Here is a 12,348-nt window from a genome sequence, read left to right on the forward strand (position 1 = left end):
CGCGGCAAGGATGAGGAGGTCGAGAAGCTCGTCGTGCAGCAGACCCAGGAGCTGGAGCAGAGGCACAAGGACGCGCTTGATGCTCAGACTCGGGTTCACGCCGGCAAAGTGGAGAAGCTGGAGCTGGAGCGGGATGGGCTGAAGAAAGTGGTATTGGAGCTGACGGGGGAGAGGGACATGGCCAAACGCTCCTTGGCGGATGGCCGGTCCGTAGTCTTTGACAAGGCCAAGCTGCTCTCCGAGGCCGACGACTCCATCAATGACCTTAAGGTGAAACTGGATGGCTTGGAGGGGAAGCTTTCAGAGGCCGGAGCTCGTGAGGAGACCCTGAACAAGGCCCTGGAGGACGAGAAACGACTACGGAGCAATGACGCCACTGAACACAAGGATTACGCGAAGAGCGTAAACCTCTAGATCAACCTCCTCGTCGATGTCGCGGAGAGGCTCACCACGCAATTGGCCGCCATGGGCATGCCGAACTTCAAGTACTCCCCGGAGGTGAACGTGAGCCCCAACGCCAGGCTGACCTTGTTCTTCGAGAGCGTCCTTCAAGCCCTAGAGCAGCCTCGTTCCAACCGAGCGACCTCTCTGGCTAATGAGGACCGGAAGCTCTGCCGGGGTGCCCTGGCCAAGGTCCTCACCAAGGTGGCGTATTGGAACCCCAACATCAACGTTTCCGACGCACTAGAGAGCTTGCCTAAGGATGTGGACCTCGCGGCACTCGAAGAGCGTATCGAGCCCATCATCAGCCGCGTCGACGGAGTCAGGAGGGTGGAGGGCCAGCACCGAGACTAGGCACCCCATTTCTCATTGCCGCCGCGAGTTCATGACCAAGATGATTTTCTCTTAACTTAGAACTGCGGCAACAATTGATGTAATGTAACTCTACAATACTTTAAGATGAAACATGCTATCTTCCTGTGTCGATCTTTCTTTGTATGTATACACCCTACGCCTAGAAGGATAGGTTCACCGGCGCGTAAACCCATCCTATGGCGCTTTGTGGACGGATCCTTAGCAGCCTACCGGGGGGCGCTTGCTGCTGGACAAACCACCTTGCCGCTCTCAGTGCGGCCGCTTGAACTGTTGAGCGGACTCAAAACAAAACAAGGGCGTTGCTAATAGCGAGCAGGTTACCTTGCTGTTCTCAGCGCGACCGCTTGAACTGCTGAGCGGACTCAAAAGAGAACAAGGGTGTTGCCAATAGCGGAATGGTCCCATTGCGTGCAGGTTTTCAGTATAAAGAGCAAGACCTTTCGAGGAGAATAACCTTATATTAAGAAGAAATGCTCAAGGTTGTGCATCACTTAGCTTTTTGTGGCCACGTGGACGGTCGTTGCGGCTGTGGACAGCACCAGAGCGCGACTGATTGACGTCGCCTTCTCTTCTCGAGCCATCGCGATGAAGGAGTCGGTAAGTTGACTCCAAAACCGGATTTTCACAGCTTGCGCCCCTACCTGGCGCACCAAAGATGTCGGTGAGAATAACACCTATGGGATCACAGGGAATCCCTTCTACGGTTGGCGGGCGCGGGGTTGTGGAAAGAGCGGGTTTAGAAGATCAACACGGGGGAATTTATCCAGGTTTGGGCCGCAAGTGATGCGTAATACCCTACTCCTGCTGGTTTGTGTTTATCTGGAGTTCTTGGACTAGCTACAAAGTGTGTAGGGTCCAAAAAGTCTGAATCCCCCTCCAGTATGCCTTGGGCCTCCTTTTATAGCCAAAGGGGTCGCCACAGTGGCACACAGGAGGTGGAAAGTTTGTACTATATACAAGTCTATCGCCTGGTACCGTAGGACAAACGCATTTAATGCGCTGCCGACGTGCCACCTCACTTTATCGGGGATGGCAAGGAAACTCATCTTGCCCGTCGCTGCCTTGTCTCGCACTAACACGCGTCCAAGCTGACTAGGCGTGTAGCACCACACTGGCTGGCTGACTGCTGAGTTGGTGCGGTGGCCGAGTCTTCACGAAGATCTGCATGCCACCATGCAGGTGCTCGCTGAGTTGGCTTGGAATCTGCACGTCACCACGCAGGTGCCTGCCTCAATGGCGGGTTGACTGCTATGTTGGAATGACGGTGGATCCTTGGCAGGTGGGGGCCTGGCTGCGGCTCCGCAGATGTCCCCGGCAAGGGCCTTGCCGGGGTCTCGCAGGTGTCCCCGACAAGGGTCTTGTCGGGGGTCTCGTGAGCATCCCCGGCAAGGATCTTGCCAGGGGTTTTTCATCTTATGGTACAAAGATCCACATTCCACCATGCAGGCGCCTCCCGAGCCTTGGTTCCAATGTTGTCGACGGTGTTGGAACTCTTAGGCACAAGGGTGGCAGCTCAAGGGTGTTGGGCAAGTTGCCCTAGAAAGACTCTTGCCAGGGCTACGTCAGCTCCCCCGGCAAGGCTCTTGCCGAAGAAAACCCACCTTGTCCCTCTGCTTCTCGCGCCTTTGGCTTGGTGCTGCTCTGGTAGTCGTGTGTCTTCACTTCCTCTGGCCCGCCAAGCGTGGCCACCGGTGTGTGGCTGCGACTGCCCACGCACAAGTAAAGGGTTACAAAAAAGGAACCCTACTTTTGTACACCGAAAGATGTCGTGTCCTAAGGACATTAATGGTATACGAAGTTTCCTTGGTCATGCCGGTTTTTATCGGAGGTTCATTAAAGACTTCTTAGAAATTTCTAGGCCTCTGACCTATTACAAAAATATGTTCCTTTTGTCTTTGATGATGATTGTGTAGAAGCATTTGAAATACTTAAGAAAGCCTTGATTTCTGCACCTATTGTTCAGCCACCTGATTGGAATTTACCCTTTGAAATTATGTGTGATGCTAGTGATTATGCTGTAGGTGTTGTTCTAGGACAAAGAGTTGGTAAGAAATAAAATGTTATCCAATATGCTAGTAAAACTCTAGACAGTGCCCAAAGAAATTATGCTACTATTGAAAAAGAATTTTTAGCAGTTGTATTTGCTTGTGATAAGTTCAGACCTTATATTGTTGATTCTAAAGTAACTGTTCACACTGATCATGTTTCTATTAAATACCTTATGGAAAAGAAAGATGCTAAACCTAGACTTATTAGATGGGTTCTCTTGCTACAAGAATTTGATTTGCATATTATTCATAGGAAGGGAGCTGAGAACCCTATTGCACACAACTTGTCTAGGTTAGAAAATGTTCTTGATGACCCACTCCATATTGATGATAGTTTTCTTGATGAACAATTAGCTTCCATAAATGCTTCTCGTACTGTTCCATGGTTTGCTGATTATGCTAATTACATTGTTGCTAAATTTATACCACCTAGTTTCACATACCAGCAAAAGAAAAAAGTTTTTCTATGATTTGAGACATTACTTCTGGGATGACCCACGCATTTATAAAGAAGGAGTAGATGGTGTTATTAGACGTGTGTACCTGAGCATGAACAAGAATAGATCCTACACAAGTGTCACTCCGAGGCTTATGGAGGACACCATGCTAGAGATAGAACTGCACATCCAGTTTTTAGTGGCCTACTCCTTTCAAAGATGTCTGTAAGTTTGTCTTGTCTTGTGATGAATGTCAAAGAATTGGTAATATTAGTAGACATCAAGAAATGCCTATGAACTATTCACTTGTTATTGAACCCTTTGATGTTTGGGGCTTTGATTGTATGGGACCGTTTCCTTCCTCTAATGGGTATACACATAGTTTAGTTGTTGTTGATTACGTTACTAAGTGGGTAGAAGTTATTCCAACTAGTAGTGCTGGTCATAACACCTCTATTAAGATGCATAAAGAAGTTATTTTTCCAAGGTTTGGAGTCCCTAGATACTTAATGACTGATGGTGGTTCACATTTTATTCATGGAGCTTTTCGTAAAATGCTTGCTAAGTATGATGTTAATCATAGAATTGCATCTCCATACCACCCATAGTCTAGTGGTCAAGTAGAACTGAGTAATAGAGATATTAAATTAATTTTGCAAAAGACTGTTAATAGATCTAGAAAGAATTGGTCCAAGAAACTTGATGATGCATTATGGGCCTATAGAACTGCATATAAAAATCCTATGGGTATGTCTCCGTATAAAATGGTTTATGGAAAAGCATGTCACTTACATCTCAAACTAGAACATAAGGCATATTGGGCCATTAAAGAGTTCAATTATGATTTCAAACTTGCCGGTGAGAAGAGACTATTTGACATTAGCTCACTTGATGAGTGGAGAACCCAGGCCTATGAGAATGCCAAACTGTTTAAAGAAAAAGTTAAAGGATGGCATGCCAAAAGGATAAAAAAGCGTGAGTTTAATGTAGGTGATTATGTTCTATTATACAACTCTCGTTTAAGATTTTTTTTGCAAGAAAACTCCTATCTAAATGGGAAGGTCCTTACGTTATCGAGGAGGTCTATCGTTCTGGTGCCATAAAAATCAACAACTTCGAAGGCACAAATCCGAAGGTGGTGAACGGTCAAAGAATCAAACATTATATCTCAGGTAATCCCATAAATGTTGAAACCAATGTTACTGACACCGTAACCCCGGAGGAGTACATAAGGGACACTTTCCAGAACGTTTCAGACTCTGAAAAGGAATAGGTATGTGGTACAGTAAGTAAACTGACTTCAAAACAGTTCTAATAGCAGTTTTTCTCCGTTTTGGAATATTTAAAAAATAGGAAAATAAGAAGTAGTCCAAAGGGACACGAGGCATCCACGAGGGTGGAGGGCGCTCCCTACCCCCTGGGTGCGCCCCCTGCCTCGTGGGCACCTCGTGTGCCCTCCAGACACCGTTTTCTTGCACAATACTTCTTTTGGTCAGTAAAAATTCATTATATAATGTCCCGAAGGTTTTGACCACCGTGCCACAACAAAATCCTTTGTTTTTGTTTTGAGTTGTTTCTGCCACAGATTAGATCAAGATGTCTTCTCAAGAGTCGGTCGGGGAGAGCCGGGTATCTCACCCGACACCGTGGCCAAAAGAAAATAGCAATGTCGATCACTTTGGCCCATCAACCGAGGAAGAGAACCATATCTGAAAGTGCATTATATCGACTAGAGGGGGGTGAATAGGCGAGTTTTGTGAAAGTCTTCAAAACGTGGGAGTTATGAAGACAAACGATAGAAATAAACCTAATACCCTGCAGCGGAAGGTAGACTACACTAGGCAGGCCATAGTCAAGTATTCAATAGAGTGAAAGCACAATGACTAATAGCAGCAATGTAGTAAGGATCAGGTAGGAAGATATTGAGAAGCCACACAGAACACGCAGTCACTCAGTGAAGACAAAAGATAGTGCGAACATACAATGACTTCACAAGGAGTAACAGTAAGTAAGGGGAAGGGAAGATGAAACCAGTGACTCGTTGAAGACAATGATTTGTTGGACCAGTTCCAGTTGCTGTGACAACTGTACGTCTGGTTAGGGCGGCTAGGTATTTAAACCTTAGGACACACAGTCCCGGACACCCAGTCCTGAACACGCAGCTCAGGACACCCAGTCCTCACCGTATTCCCCTTGAGCTAAGGTCACACAGACATCGCCCAATCACTCTGGTAAGTCTTCAAGGTAGACTCCCAAACCTTCACAGACTTTGTTCACCGGCAATCCACAATGTCTCTTGGATGCTCAGAACGCGACGCCTAACTGGCTGGAGGATGCACAGTCCTCAAGTGTAATAAGTCTTCAGATCACACAGATAAGAAGACTTAAGTGATGCCTAATTCTCTTTGGCTCTGGGTGGTTAGGGCTTTATCCTCGCAAGGAATTCTCTCTCAAAGGCTTCGAGGTGTGTTGCTCTCAAATGAGAAAAGCCGTACTCTCAATCTGAGCAGCCAACCGTTTATGGTTGTAGGGGGTGGGCTATTTATAGCCACTTGGCAACCCGACCTGATTTGTCCGAAATGACCCTGGGTCACTAAGGAACTGACACGTGTTCCAATGGTCAGATTTCAAACTCACACGGCAACTTTACTTGGGCTACAAGCAAAGCTGACTTGTCCGACTCTGGACAAGATTCGCTCTCATAGTCTTCACTCGAAGACATAGGTTATGGTTAGGCATCACTTCAGTCACTCTGACTGGTTCTCTTGGACCCCACTTAACAGTACGGTGGTTCCTATGACTCAACACAAAAGAAAAAGAACTACGAAAGATCTAAGTCTTTGAGCTCCATAGGCTTCATGTGGTGTCTTCTCTTGTCATAGTCTTCAATGTGAATATCTTCATATACCACCTTTGACTTCAATGTCTTCATACATTTTTAGGGGTCATCTCTGGTAGGAAAACCGAATCAATGAGGGACTTCTACCTGTGTTATCCTGCAATTCTCACAAACACATTAGTCCCTTAACTAGGTTTGTCGTCAATACTCCAAAACCAACTAGGGGTGGCACTAGATGCACTTACAATCTCCCCCTTTTTGGTGATTGATGACAAACTAGTTGAAGTTTTCAATGGGGAATATAATCTGTGAAATTGTAAAGGATAAGGAAATTGTCTTCATAAGTTGCAAGGGCTCCCCCTGAAGATGTGCATATAAGTAATTTGCTTTTGGAATGCAAATGCACATGGCAGGATGTATCCACTTCAACTTATGATGACAATCCACTATGCATGTGAAAGTATATGAAGATAATGACATACATAATGGAAAATGGACGTCTGCAGAATGATCTAAGTGCGGAATTTATCGTCGCACATGCGGAATTTATCATCGCAAAACAAGGTGGCAGATAAGTAGCAGACGACCATCGAGTTTAAGTGTTACAACTCAAAGAACCAAATGTAGCAAAATGAGAGTTGTAAGCACGAAGCAAAATATAAAGCACCCGGCCATATGAACCCGCTTGAAGACTATCAACCTCATATGCTTCTCCCCCTTTTGTCAGTAAGGACCAAAAAGGTTTGAAGACATAGAGCATCTACTCATTCTCATGAGGAGTAGATGAAGCAGCAGGGTCGTTGGTGGTGTTTGGCGGTGCTGAAGAGCTTGGAGCAGAGTTGAAGCGTGCTGAAGGAGGTGGCGGTGAAGTAGCATCATCTTCATCCTCGATAACTCTGGCAGTCACTATTGCAGCAGAGGAAGAGAACTCAGAGTCTTCAAGGGATGGAGTTCCTAGCAGCACAGCCCTTCGAGGAGGTGTGGAGTCAAACTTGAATCGCTTAGTGAAGCCATCCTCTTGAAGATCATCTTTAGAACACATCATCATTAGCCCTTTCCATGTGCGGCGACAGGTTTCATGGGCAACGAAAGCATTCTTGGTGGCAAGATTGCGAATGCGATTAACATCCACCAAGAGGCTTTTCATCTGACGCTTCGGCCAGTCATGATGCCTATCCTGTTTCTGATGAAGAGCCACAAGAAGCTCTCGATCGTTGAGAACACGAGTGCGCTTCTTGGGTCTTGGAGTAGTTGTACTATCAGTGGCTTCAGTGGAAGCAGGGTGTGGGGCACGTGTAGTGCCAGCCAAAGGATACACCCGAGTGAATGCTTCAACTCCTTCAATGTTCTGATAGAAACTCTGATGCTCTGCATTCTGAAGACTTAGAGGTTCCTTGGCAGGCTCAGGATAGATGGCTTCAATAGAGATATCCACATTAGGCAGAAAAATCCGATGATTGCGAGCAGATAGCCGATATGAGATATCGGCGTGAAGTTTGATTAGCCGCATTACCCATGGGGCGTAGAACTTCAAGCCAAACAGATCAGAGCCTGATGCAGCAAGTTGGCGAATGAAGAAGTCATGTGCATTGAAGCATTTTCCATGAAGTATATAGAAGACCAAAGTCTTCATTGCACCCTCAAGCATGGCATTTGGAGAGTGCCCTTTGATGGGCCAGAGAGTTCGCCTGATGATGTGATAAATGGTTCTTGGCAGATACTCAAGGTCTTCAATGAAGAACTCCATGGGATAAGCAGCATCTTGGGGCAATGGCTTCATCATGCTGAGCATCTAACTCATATCAGGTTCAGGCTTATGAAAGATGCTCTCAATAGCTTCACTATGTAGCTGGCAGCCATGCTCATAGAGATCGCCAGGAGTGGGCAAGCCAGTGAGCTCAATGATGTGAAAGGCTTTGGCTTCGTGATGAACGTTTCCAGTCATCCACTCCAGGACCCAAGTCTTCGGATCTCTGCTATACCCGCGGATGTGAAGTGTGGCATAGAATTGGAGCAGCAACTCTTCATTCCAATGCTCTTGGTCAGTAACGAACGGCAGCAGTCCAACTTCCTTGAAGCAATCCAAAGCTTCTTCCAGACAGGGCAGACCAGCTATAGCTTCAATGTCAAGGCGCTTGTGTGGGAAGATGCGACCTTGGTTGTAAAGAATGCATGAGTAATAGCTTCGCTGAGGATAGCTCCAGAACCGATCAGATGATATCCTTTCCCTTGAGTAGGGGTTCCTGGAGCTATCGAAGAATGTGTTGACTGCCCTGAAGCCATTGATATTGAAGGAGCCAGGTGCTGATGCAGGACCTGGGAACCTTGGCAATCTTGGGATTGGCTTCTGTACCTGAGGCCTATGCTCAACATGATAGTCGAACTGGGGACCGGCAGCAGACTCAGGAACAGAAGTGGCGGGATCAGTGGCTTCGCTGTCTTCTGATGCTTTTTTTAGGGAGGGCTCCACATTAGCTTCATTGGTGGTTGTGGCAGCCACAAGATTTTCAAGCACGTTCTCCTTGAGAACTGCATCTTAGTGGGACAGGGGAGTGGCAATTTGTGGGAATTCTTCTTCCGCGGCTGATGCAGCCAGATTGTCTTCAGCAAAGACTTGAGGCCTTGGACCTTTGTGAAGCCTGCGCAACGCAGGCGACGCCTGTGGAGTTAGAGTTGGTTGGGCCTCATAGTCTTCTTCATCTTGTGGGCGATCCGCCTATGAAGCATTCTGTGCAATTGGCGTCATTGGACGACCAATGCTGATGAGTTTGCTGTTCTCCAGCTGAGGAAGGACTGCACCATCTTCTACATGGTCATGTTGACCAATGTCTTCAGCAGCGATGGGGTCAGCTGCTGGAAAGTCTTCAGCTTCATGAGCCTCTGTGGAAGCAGGCTCATGGATAGTCAGTTGGCGTTCAGCTTCAGGATTGACCATAGAAATGGGTTCAACTATCAAGGGCTCTGTGGGAGCAGCCCGGTCTTTCTTGGTCTACCTCTTCTTCTTGGAGGGGGCAGTAGGAGAGGCTTCAGGATGTTTAATCTTCCTGGCTTCAGCCTCAACAGTCCTTGTCTTCTTGAGCTCTGAAGCGGTTGACCAACTTTTTGGCTTCGAGCCAGTCATTCTTGTTGGGAAGACAATAGGAACTGCTTCCTGCCTTGGTGCGTCAGGTTCAGCCGTAGCAGGCTTCTTCTTCTTCTTTGCGGCCATCCTGGGGTCGATGCCAGGACGCCCAAGGGCCTTGCGCTTCTCAACCTCATTGTAGGCTTGCACACATCTGTCAGCCAGAGCCTTCATGCGCTCACGCGAACCCTGAGCTTCTGCACGTTTCTTCAGAAAGGCTTCCTTGAGCTCGTGCATCAGGATCTTGAAGTTCTTCACTTCTTGCACACTGAGCTTGGCCATATGCTTCTTGAACTGAGCCTTTTCATAGTCAATCTTTTGCTTCAGTTCAACAATGCACTGGGCGACAGCTAGCTCTGAAGCAATGGCGCCTTGGAAGGCGACACTGAGGCCAATGGGTAGCTGCAGATCTTCAAAGCTGATGTTTGGCGTGTCAAACCACTCGTCAATGAAGTTGTGGATGATGGTTACATCAAAGAGAGGCAGATCATTGAAGATTTCTGCTTCTTCTTTGCTCTTGATGAGTTGCTCAAGAGCGTCATCTGCAAGATCTTCATCACTTGACAGATCGATGGCGTCATTACGCAGAATGGCAGCAGCAGTTAGTTCTTAGCCGGTGTGAGGCAGAGGCATTTTGACCTTCTAGGGCTTGGAGATGCGTGATAAGTCTTCGGACTGCACACTGTCTTCAGGAGGTGCAGTTGCCAGTGGCTTCGCCCGTGAGATTTTTGGTGAAGGGGCAGGCTTTGAAGCTTTAGGCTTCTTCAACTGCTTTCGCTTCGGCACTGCAGGCGCTTCATCTGATTCAGCGTCAGCTGCAGGCTCATTCACTGCAGTCCCTTGAACTAAGATGCGGGTGATGAGGCCTTCAAGGTTGTAGAAAGGACCGATGACATTTGGTTCTGCATATCGTGTGCCATCTGCCCTTGGTGCTGAGGGACCCGGGTTGAAGTCTAACCCCAAAGTCTTCTTGTTCTGCTTCGCTGAGTTCTGGGCAAACTGGAAGTTGCGCTTGAACAGATTGTCGTCACGACACCATAGTAGTGACGATGGGTGTGCATCAGCAGGCTGTGGCCCACGGACCATGCAGGGATAGAAGCCTTGTTCAGTGGCTTCATCTCTGGACCTGGGTAGAAGATTCTTGTATAGGATGTCTCCCCACGGTCTCTTGATGGCGTTTATCTCAGCATATTCCTGGGTTACAAATCGGTATTTGAAACATTGTTCTGCCCAATATCTTCAAATCCATTGGATTCGGGTCTTGCGCTGATTGTAATCCTCTTCAGGATCTATCTTGTACAGTTCTGAGAGGTCATCTGGCAAATCTCTGGATGTTTCTCCGCGACGCTTTCTGCCACCCTTCCTTGCTGTTTTCTCTGAAGCCATAAACTTTAACTTGAAAGGCTTCAACACGTTCAAAGGCTTCAAAGGTTTTCGCTTGCTGGACCAACAGGAACTGGCTTCGGGAGAATTTATGTGATGCTGTAAGAATTCACACTAAGAACTGCTAGACGGAGTGGAAGATGAGGCCGAGCAGTTTGATCTTCCGTTCCCTAACTTGGCGACGGAGGACACCTACGGCGACAGCGGAGAGGACGATGTCCGTGGTCGACGTGAAGATGGCGTCGGAGAGGTTGCGGCAGCGAAGCACTTCGTCGCCGGCGTCGTCGAGGGCTAGCGGTGGCGCTAGGGTTCGTGCGAGAGTGGAAGAAGAGATAATGACCGTTGTGAAGTGTGTATTTATAGGTACATGGGCGGCACTGCACTATTACACAGGTGCCCCTGGCGATTCGCATCTGAGGAACACGTGGCCATTATGCGGAATTTTGGGGTTTGTTCCACGTCCCACGCACGCCTGGATTGTCGGGTGGTCGTTCCTACTTCTCCGGGTTTCATGTGGAGGAATGAGCATTGAAAACGGACTTAATGGTTGTCTCTGTATCTTCTGCTGACAAGGACACAGAGAAGACATTCGACAGCTTCAATAGAATGCATATGATTTGGAGAGATAGAATTTGAGATAGAAAGCATAGAGAGGTTAGGGTCCGATCACATTCACTTAGTTCAAAAGATTCAACAAGAAGACATAGCTATAAGTGAATGCTGTAGAGGACAGAACACTAGAATATATATATATATATATATATATATATATATATATATATATATATATATATATATATAATCAACATGGTGAAGATAATCATGAAGATATGTTGAGATTGAAGCCAAACCAAATGTGAAGACATAGTAAATGTAACGCCATGAGTGAAACACTTCAAAATAGAGCATTTTGTGGTGGCGTTACCCACCGTGTAGGAAGTATTAGACCCAGACACAGTGCACAATTATCGTGGCGCTCCGAAGTCAAATTCCACATTAATGTATTCACACTTAGGATGTATGTCTTCATTGATTGAAGAAATACTTTACTTCGTGTGTTTCACATCTAAGTCATCAATATGCATAAGGGTTAGGATGTGTGCCTGATCACAGGACATTTGAGGATTCCAGGATATTTAGCTCACACCATAACTTGCAAAATCTCTTCTCATCCAAGGGCTTGGTGAAGATATCTGCCAATTGCTCTTCAGTGTTGACGTGTATGATATCAATGTCTTCCTTCACAACATGATCTCTGAGAAAGTGATGACAAATTTCAATGTGCTTTGTCTTCGAGTGCTGAACTGGGTTGTTGGCAATCTTGATGGCGCTTTCATTGTCGCAGTAAAGTGGCACTTGTTTCAGATGAATGCCATAGTCCTTGAGTGTTTGCTTCATCCACAGAAGCTGAGCGCAGCAAGATCCAGCAGCAATGTATTCAGATTCAGCAGTGGAGAGAGATACACAGTTCTGCTTCTTTGAAGACCAACATACAAGTGATCGTCCCATAAAGTGACATGTGCCTGATGTAGACTTGCGATCAACTTTGTCACCAGCATAATCAGCATCCGAGAATCCAACCAGATCAAACTCTGAGCCCTTTGGATACCATAATCCTAGAGTTGGGGTGTGAGCCAAATATCGAAGAATTCTCTTCACCACTAAGTGATGAGAATCCTTTGGTGCCGCTTGAAATCGAGCACA

This window comes from Triticum dicoccoides, chromosome 6A, assembly GCF_002162155.2.
Source record: "Triticum dicoccoides isolate Atlit2015 ecotype Zavitan chromosome 6A, WEW_v2.0, whole genome shotgun sequence".
Taxonomy (NCBI): Eukaryota; Viridiplantae; Streptophyta; class Magnoliopsida; order Poales; family Poaceae; genus Triticum; species Triticum dicoccoides.